General features: G+C 39.5%; 1 long non-coding RNA gene across 1 annotated transcript; it reads right to left on the bottom strand.

The window, feature by feature from the left end:
- Positions 1-6,075: 6,075 nt before the first annotated feature.
- Positions 6,076-7,421, bottom strand: LOC103480709 (uncharacterized). Its single transcript, XR_536148.1, has 2 exons — positions 7,180-7,421; positions 6,076-6,338 (listed from the first exon to the last, which is right to left on the bottom strand). It is a non-coding gene; the product is annotated as an uncharacterized LOC103480709 (long non-coding RNA).
- Between the last annotated feature and the right edge of the window lie 1,236 nt (positions 7,422-8,657).

Here is an 8,657-nt window from a genome sequence, read left to right as displayed (position 1 = left end):
CATAATGAGGGGGTATGAGTTTGAAAACATTTCTCCGTCATACCTGCTGCTAGCATACGCTTGTTCTAAATGAAAATGAGCGCTTTCTTCTTTGATTTACAATTTTGACTTCCAATGATTCGCTTCCTGCTAAAGCGCCCCCTGGTGGTTGAAGAAAAATCCACAGAAAAGCAGCACTGGGCTATAAGCCGCATGGTTCAAAGCGTGGGGAAAAAGTAGCGGCTTATAGTCTGAAAAATACGGTAATTCATAGAAAGAAAAATTTTGTGGGATTCATCATTGCTACCCTAAATATTATAAAGTTATATTCTACAGCTGAAAAAGTAAGAAGCAATAAGTTTTCATGTTTTGTTCTCCTTAATGACAGCTCTAAATGTGAGCTTTATATGAATAGAAGGCAGAACTAAGGAAATATCAAATGCTGTCACAGGAAAAAAGAAAAGTTTTGATGTTAACAGATTTTTCCTGTTACATATATAACAGCATTTAACTGCCAGAGCCAGGAAATAAATACAGGAGGAGTATCGTGTTAAAGCAAGAAGCTTTCTCATTAGAAAGACAAAACACGTTAAAACGAGAAACTTTCTCATTATAACAAGATATAAAAATAGTTCCTCTGACAGATTACGAGGTAAAGGGCATAAATCTGACTCTGAACAAACTCTGTTTGTAGTAGACGACCCTTAAACATCCTGCAAGGTGTTGCCATTTCGCCGTTACAACCTTTCTCATTCAAACCAGAACATATTCTGGTTTTAATGGGATATAAATGTTGTTATAATGAGTGTTTCTCGTTTCAGTCAGACACTGCTCCTGTATTTATTTCCTACCTCTGGTGGTTAAATGCTTCAGCCAGTGCCTGTAGTGATTAGAAAATAGTTAAAAAACAGCTTTTATTGATGCTGTTTTTTGTTGTTAATTTTACACGGACAGAAAAAGCAATGTGCTAAAATATTAGCAAAGAACATACTTTTTTACGGGCACTGATGAACCAAAAAGTGTATTTCTAATCGTAATGCCTGTATAAACTCATTTATTAATAAATCAAAAAGGAACATTCATCCGTCCATGAGTCCTACTATTCGAGAAGTACTTGAGTAAAGAGAGGTAGACTCTCCAAACCTTTGTTTAGTCAGATTAATAAAGCTTGCCTCCCTTTGGAGGATTCTGTGCTGTTTCCTCTGGGAAGATAACCTGTTTTACTATCATAGACGGGTTGTTTATTATCTAGCTGCATACTCTTGTTTTTTTTGGGTTTTTTTTATGCTGACGATTTTACAGCGAAAAGGATTGGGTACCAATTTACTAACGAGTCAGAGAACATCGCCAGAGTGGAGTGGAGACTTAGACTTTTCCCTCAATGACTTGAAACTTGACTTGGAGTCAGAAAAAGGACTTGAGAATGTATTGTTGGGTTGCAGTGGTGACAAGGTACATCAAGGCATCCCAGTGACACTCTCCTGTTTCTCAGGGTGGAGGATAAGGCATCCAGGAGGCAAAAGAAATCTATAGTCTCTCCAGTGATTCAGGATCTGCACCAGAATCTCCTACAAGTTGGAGACAAACAACACAAAACAAACAAAACTCCTTGGCTGTCGGCCTAAAAACAAAACTCCTGAACAAACTCTAAATTAAGCGAACAATGAAGGTTGTTTTGACAACGAGACATGACCCAATAACTGATTCGTAGTATGTTGCCGCTGCGAGGCTATAAACAGGATGTTTTCAGACGGAAGGGGTCACTGAGTTTTGAGTGTCGTCAGCAGGTTGCAACACAGACACAGAGAAAGTGGAAGTGGATTTTCTTTGGCCACACTGATGTAGGGGCCAGTGGACATCAGTGCTGTTCCCTGATAAAAGTCCAATTATACTGACCAGAAATGTTGGGGATGTCAAGGAATGACTGAGTGCTGTAAAACAGTCTCTGTCTTCACCAGTTGGGCTTTTGGTGGCTGTAGTGTTGCAGAGTAAGCTGGTGTGTCTAGTCAACACACAACCAACCTACACATTGTCAGTTTTACAGTGACAAGCCCATATTACCTGAAAAACATCACCAATCCAGACATTGTGCCTAAGTTCTTCTTAATGGACGACAAAGCTTTAGCCCATTGAGGTCACATCATTGGGGAACAGCAGCCGGTAGACTAGGGTATGTCAAATGGAGTGGCCTGTGGTTTCCCCATAGTAAGAGGCCTGTACTAAATCTCATAGCAGCTGAGTTGATATGTAAAGCCTAGCAACTCTGCAGCAAAGAAGCTCAATGACCTGAGAGTGGTGCTTCAAGAGGAATGGGACGCCATGTCTCAGCAGACAATAAGTTGACTTGTGAACCGCATAAGACGTCATCGTCGAGCTGTAATTGATGCTCAACGGCACATGACACGTTATTGAAACATTTATTTGTTGTGGCATATCCACCACTGTTGTTGGATTTTGTTTCAAGCACACAATAGGATACTTCAACTTAAATGTCCAACTTTTATGATGTGATATGATTGTAGCTTGAACTTTTTCAATAAATTTCACCTAGAAACCAAACATCCGTAACTTTTCGTGAGTGGTGTTAATCAGGACCTTCTGAGATCTCGATGAAGTTATAGATTGTCTCACCTACAACATGTAACCTCCCCATAGCATTTAAGCTAACGTGTAGTTGGTGCTACAGTGGTTGTTACGGAGTGAAGCTTCTTCAAACAAAACGGAGGCTCGTATGTCTTTTACTGAACTTTTCTGTTCAGTTCTTTATTGAAGAGCGAAAACGGCGACAACTGATAACGGCAACAGCAGTTCGTAACCAAGACAACCAAAATATCAACAAAGCAAGATAGTGACAAAACRGAACCAGATACTTAAGCATTCTTCAAAATAAAAGACTTCTTCTATTCAAATAAATCATGTCTTGCACTTAAATATATTTCACTTCATCCTTGTAATTATATACAATCATGTTCAATTCAATTAATAATAATCATGTAATTTATGCTTAACATATAATTGTAAATCAGTCACTTATCATACTGAACAACATATAAGTGTAAAAAAGTCACAACAGTGGTGTAGCAGATTTTTGACTGGATTTAGCTTGAAAAAGCTACTTGAAGGCACCTGTGTCTATATAGAGGTTCCTTACAAATTAAACTTGGGTTCTCTCTGCTATTTTGATTTCCACTAACTTTTGACTGAAAGTTCAGAGTACAGAGACTTTCTGCTGTGCCCACACAACAGGCCATTGAGACGGTCACCATCAATCACCTGGTGACAGTCACCTTTATGTGTGAAATCACCGTGCTGTGCTAAATCAGTCCTGCAGCAGCACACATGTCCTGCAGTGTGAACTTGTTGGCCTGCTATGTGTGGATGGCTGTAATTGTGCCACCCAGCTGTCTGTTGTAATCCTTCTGCGAACTGAAATGATGGAGGACGACAGATGGCTGTGTGCGCAGAGTTCTGGTTCTCCAAAACACACTTAGAGGGCCGTTCATCCCTCTGGATGACACGCAGGTTCGTTACTGATAAAAGTCAGCAATCGTAGCTATTTAAAAACACTGAGCGGATCAACAGATGGGCCTACGGATCGGACTAATAGCAGGCGGCCTGTGGTTTCAGGATGGTTTCCAGTGATAAATCTGTGACACTAGAAAATGTCTTGCATCAACTGCATTCATCTAACAAGATGAAGTGCAAATCAGCCGCAAGCACGAAGTCTTGACTACGATCCTGGTCCATTTATATCACTTAGACTCAATTTAGATGTAGATGTAATTACATATACCGAAACTCCCCTCTTGGAAAAAAATGTGGAAATTCATAACTTTTAGATGGATTTCTCAATGTGAGACCACATGATGGATTTGATCCATTTGTCTTTGAGCCCAGTCAGAGACGAGGTCCAGGATGCGCCTGGTTTCAGTTTGTCGTCCTGCGGAACCGTGACTGGACCAGGAGTTCACACACTTTAATAAGCTTCCTGCCATCAATCTTCTTTAGGCACAAATATTTGTCTTTTTTTTTCTTTAAACTTTGGCAGGAGACAAAACTACATCAGTTGATGAACTGAAGCAGATACACTCACTGGCCACTTTATTAGGTACACTCTCCTAGCACCAGGTTGACCCCCTTTACGCCTTAATGGCTTCCTTAAAACTTTGTGGCATGGATTCAACAGAGTGAGTGAACAGTTCCTAAGCTTTTGAAATCAATCAATCAATCAATCAATCAATCAATCAATCAATCAATCAATCAATCAATCAATCAATGTTTATAGTGCACTCTAATCACCCTAAGTTTCCAAGGTGGTGAACAGGTCCATAAAATAACTTTTTTTTTTTAATACATTTTATACCACTTATGGTTATATTCTACTAACATTTTGGATGTGGTAGGCTGTCAATAAAGAAGCAATTTCTCCTTGAAAATCAAAAAGTTCCACTATATTCTCCTGCCAATGAGACAAACGCCTACAAACGAGTCTATAAGTGATGAAAGCATGTTTCACAATGTGAAGGCACCCTGAACTGCTGCACTGACCTGCTTATCAGACTTTTTAAATACCAGAAACAAGTCAGTTTTTCCAAAAACAATCACGTCTTTTTGTTCCACTCATATTTTATCAACATCCAAGTTTTAACGTAATCTAGACAGTTTACCAGATTGTGTACTTGAACGATTTCCACTTTCTCTCGATAGGAGTTAAACTTGCAGATGATCTGTAAAACGATACAATGCACGGCATATTTCACATACGACAAAAAAAAGTCCAGATCCTGAGATGGATCACCGGGGTGCCGGAGCCTCAGAGGAAGAAAACTTATCCAGCTGGACTCAAAAAAAAAAAAAACTTCTGCAAGAGAAATAGGAGGGAAGCCAATTAATAGCTGCTCCCTTATTACCACATTTGGATCAGTCTGTTGGTGTTAAAACATCTTAGACCAACAGAAAATCAAGGCAAAATCTTCTGAGTCTTCAGCTGAAGGCAGTCGTGACAGATTACTGATTGATTAATGGGAAGGAAGAAATCAGGAGGATGGAAAAGAAAAACACAGAGATGGTAATGAGGGAACAAAAAGGAAGAAAAGTTGGACACAAGAAAGGATAAAAGAAGGGAAAATAATGAGTTAGGAAGGTTCTGCTCAGACTGGCCGTTAGCTTCCTGCTGGTGGCTGCAGCAAAACAAACCGGGCCAGAGAGGGCCTTTTGTCATGTTTCTGATGTTTTGTTTCTCCTCACATGCAGAAATTATTGCTGTTGCACAATCCACATCCTTGATTTAAAGCTGCAATAAGTCTGTGCTAAAATAAACCAAAAGGAGCAAATCGTAAAACCCAAAGAGCCAGAAAACATAATTATTTGTCAAGCTGAAACAGACGATCGAAGTGATCTATATGTTTATTCATACGGAGACGTCGTTTGGTCAAACTAAATAACAGCGGGAAAAGCAATATTTTAAATGTGTGAAATGAGTGTACTTTGAAAAACCCGCAGGTTTGTATCAAAAAGGAAGACCAAATTCTTGTAGAAACGAAAAACCCGACACTTCATATCTAAGAAGGTTATTAGTTGATCTATTATGTTCATTCTGGCTGCTTATTTAATGTTTTCCTTCTGCTTCATTTGCTGAGCTTTCAGTTCAGACAGATTCTGCTCTCCAGCTGCCTGATCTTCTCGAAAACACTAAATCATAAATGCATTTTTGTCTGCAGCTCCTGTTCTTTGTTTCGCCGTCTTCGAGAGCGTATTTACGCTCTGCTGACTGCCCGTGTGAAACCAACACAAAACGATCCCAAATTGAATTGAGCTGAATGATTTGAAGCCTACATATGACGTCTTGCTTTCTGCCTAAGAGGTTTCAAACAAATGAGAAACTAATCTTTATTTTATCATCTATGTAAATCTCGTTTAACCTAAAATACACCATGAGGCATTCTGGCATGAACCATATTTTTTTTACTTTCCCAGGTAAAACTATTCTAAAAAAAAAAAAAAAAAAAAACTCACAATCTCAGACCGTTGTCAAATAACATCTATTTAATAAATACAGTAGAAAAGTAGTTTACATATTTACAGAAAATCATTTTCTTTTTTTTTTTTTTTTGAAAAAAGTTCTTTTGCTTCCACTCTAAGAAGACGAGTTCGGTTGCTTTCGGAGGGTTTAATGCTTCGTTCTCCTGACGGGTTAGTGAAGCCTCCCAAACTGCTCTCAGGTGAGATGTTTTCTGTCCAACTGGAATGAGATCCGGACCAAAATCCGTAACGGCAGCAGAAGACGGCTGGACTGAGCGACGGAAACAGCCAGTCAGTTGTCTGCCTCACTGCATCTTACCAGAAACCGATTCAGGCACCTGAAAAACATGAAAGAAAGTCGTCAGCATGTTCCATTACTGTGGGGGGAAAGTATGACCAGCCGCCGTGAGTCACTGTACGTCACTCGGGCACCTTCGCCTACATCTGTGCAGGACTTGCTTGCGTCTGCGCCGATAAAAGTCGTCATGCAACGTTACTTTTTATTGCTGTGTTTCTGACGGAAAAACCTAACCTTTAACATAAGATTGTATCACCAGCAATAAACTTCTTTGTTTATCTTTTGCCCTCAATTGTGTTTTGTAACCAGTGCTTAAGTCTTTCACATGTCTTTTTGAGCGAAATCGAAAATTCTCTGGCTTTTGCGCAATTCACGCCAAATGCAAATTCTGAAAGCATGCTTCATAGAATTTGATTTCTGTTTGCATCTTTTTCTTTGCTGGTGTTTATTCATTCAATTCATTCAAAAGCTAATGTTTGTTTTTCACTATTTCCTGATGCTCTCTCCTGTAATGCGATCCCAACAATTTTGTATGCATGAGAAGGGGAAAAGAAATCAACTTTTTGACAAAAAAAAATGTTTGCACATTTTTTTTATCTTCTCAGAAAATTCAAATTTTCATGTGTATATGATTAAAAAAAAGAACTTGAAAAGACTTTTTAAACTCAAGAAAAAGGGTTGAAAATGTTAGAAAATCATACATTTTTGACATAGTATGTTGAGAGCTACAAGCTACATAATATAAAGGTTGGAAAGAAAACATGTTGACAAAATGAAAAGACCTCCAAGGGTTAAACGTGTGTGGCTTAAAAAGAAACGCTCAGACATTTAAAAAAATATCCACTTTTTTTAAGATCTTGTGTTGCAAGTATTGGCCTCACCTCCTTGCAGGGCATCTGACTGGAGTATCTCCATGTCCAAAACGCTGAGTTTTTGTTTCCACAACATGCAGCCTGCTCATTATGAAGGCCATCAGTGGAGTGGAAAAGTCTTTGGAGCTCCTCTTGCCCAGAGGTCCTTTCCGCTGCACAGGCCTCATCAGCCTGTTGTGTTCAGGAGGAACGATCAGCTTCACCGCCATGGCTTTGACAGAGCAGGAACAAATCCGTCACATCAGAGCTTCTTGAAGCTTCGGCCTTTGAATGAAGTCTGTGTGACGCGGTCAGCTAAGTGAAAGAGCGGCGTTGGGACAACCCGGGTCAAAGTCTTGTGTTGATTGGAACACAAGACTCAAAGCACCTGTCGCTGGGCGGCGAATAACATTCTTTGCTTATCTTTTTGACAGCCAATCATTTTCTTTGCTTTTTGATAGGTGCCATACATGGAAATGTGTTTCTCTTTCCCCCACACAGACCATTTACAGAATGTAGGTGAATTGGATGACCTTTTTTAGTTTTGTTTGTGAGCGACCGGATAAAGGTTGCAACCACCTGCAGAGTGCTTCCACATAAGTGTAAAATCTGCAAAACTTAGTAATGATAATAAAGAGTTATGGTGGATGTTTTTTGTCCCCAGATGGATGTTATGCATTTTCAATACATTCCCACAGGGGCAGACGGCTGGAAAAACACAGCAAATGACGATACACACTGTAAACATACAAATGATGTAAACTCCAAAACACACAAACGCAAAAAAACAAAGGGATTTGTGAAAAAAAAAATCACTCTTTGCAAAAAAAAAGAGAGACTTAGGCCATTACTTTAGGAAATGATAAAGTGCTCTTGCAAAATAAAAAAATGTGTTGCAATCACAGGAAGTGGTTGCAAAAAACTCCAATCAACAAAACAACAGAGCTGTTCTAAAACATGAATGAATGCATCATTCTGCTTTAGCTGTAAAATATGTGCTGCAGATCCTTTATGGTTCGTAAAGGGAAAGGGCTCAACGATCACACTCTTGTGTTTATTGACGACGCTGACGCAGTCGTTACGCTCCAAGTTCGTCACACGAGCGCCAATAATATGCTTTGTTGTTCTGCTTGTGTTGGTGTGACTGAACATGAATGTATCCAGAGTTTAAATACCTGAATAAATCCAGTAAAGGCAGCGTATGAACAGGTTTATTAACCCTTGCAGGAACATTCTCCAGACAGCAGACTAGTTTTCTGAGGTCGTTATCACCCCCAATGCTTCCACTTCATGTATCAGGGTATAAACAACTTACCGGGGTAGATAGTTGCCCTCAGAGATGCCCTGGCATGGGGGTAGTTTTGGATTGGAGTTGTAGGCGGATACTGCCAGGCATCTAAAATTGGAAGTATTTTTCAGAATTAAAACACTGCCACAGCAAACATGTGTTGTTAACTTTGCATTGGACTCTGCAATAGATTTTAAATTGCTGGCATATTTTTACAGCC

The sequence above is a fragment of the Poecilia reticulata genome, linkage group LG18 (genome assembly GCF_000633615.1).
Source record: "Poecilia reticulata strain Guanapo linkage group LG18, Guppy_female_1.0+MT, whole genome shotgun sequence".
Classification (NCBI taxonomy): domain Eukaryota; kingdom Metazoa; phylum Chordata; class Actinopteri; order Cyprinodontiformes; family Poeciliidae; genus Poecilia; species Poecilia reticulata.
Note: the sequence above shows the minus strand (reverse complement) of the source record. Positions and strands in the feature narration are given on the sequence as shown.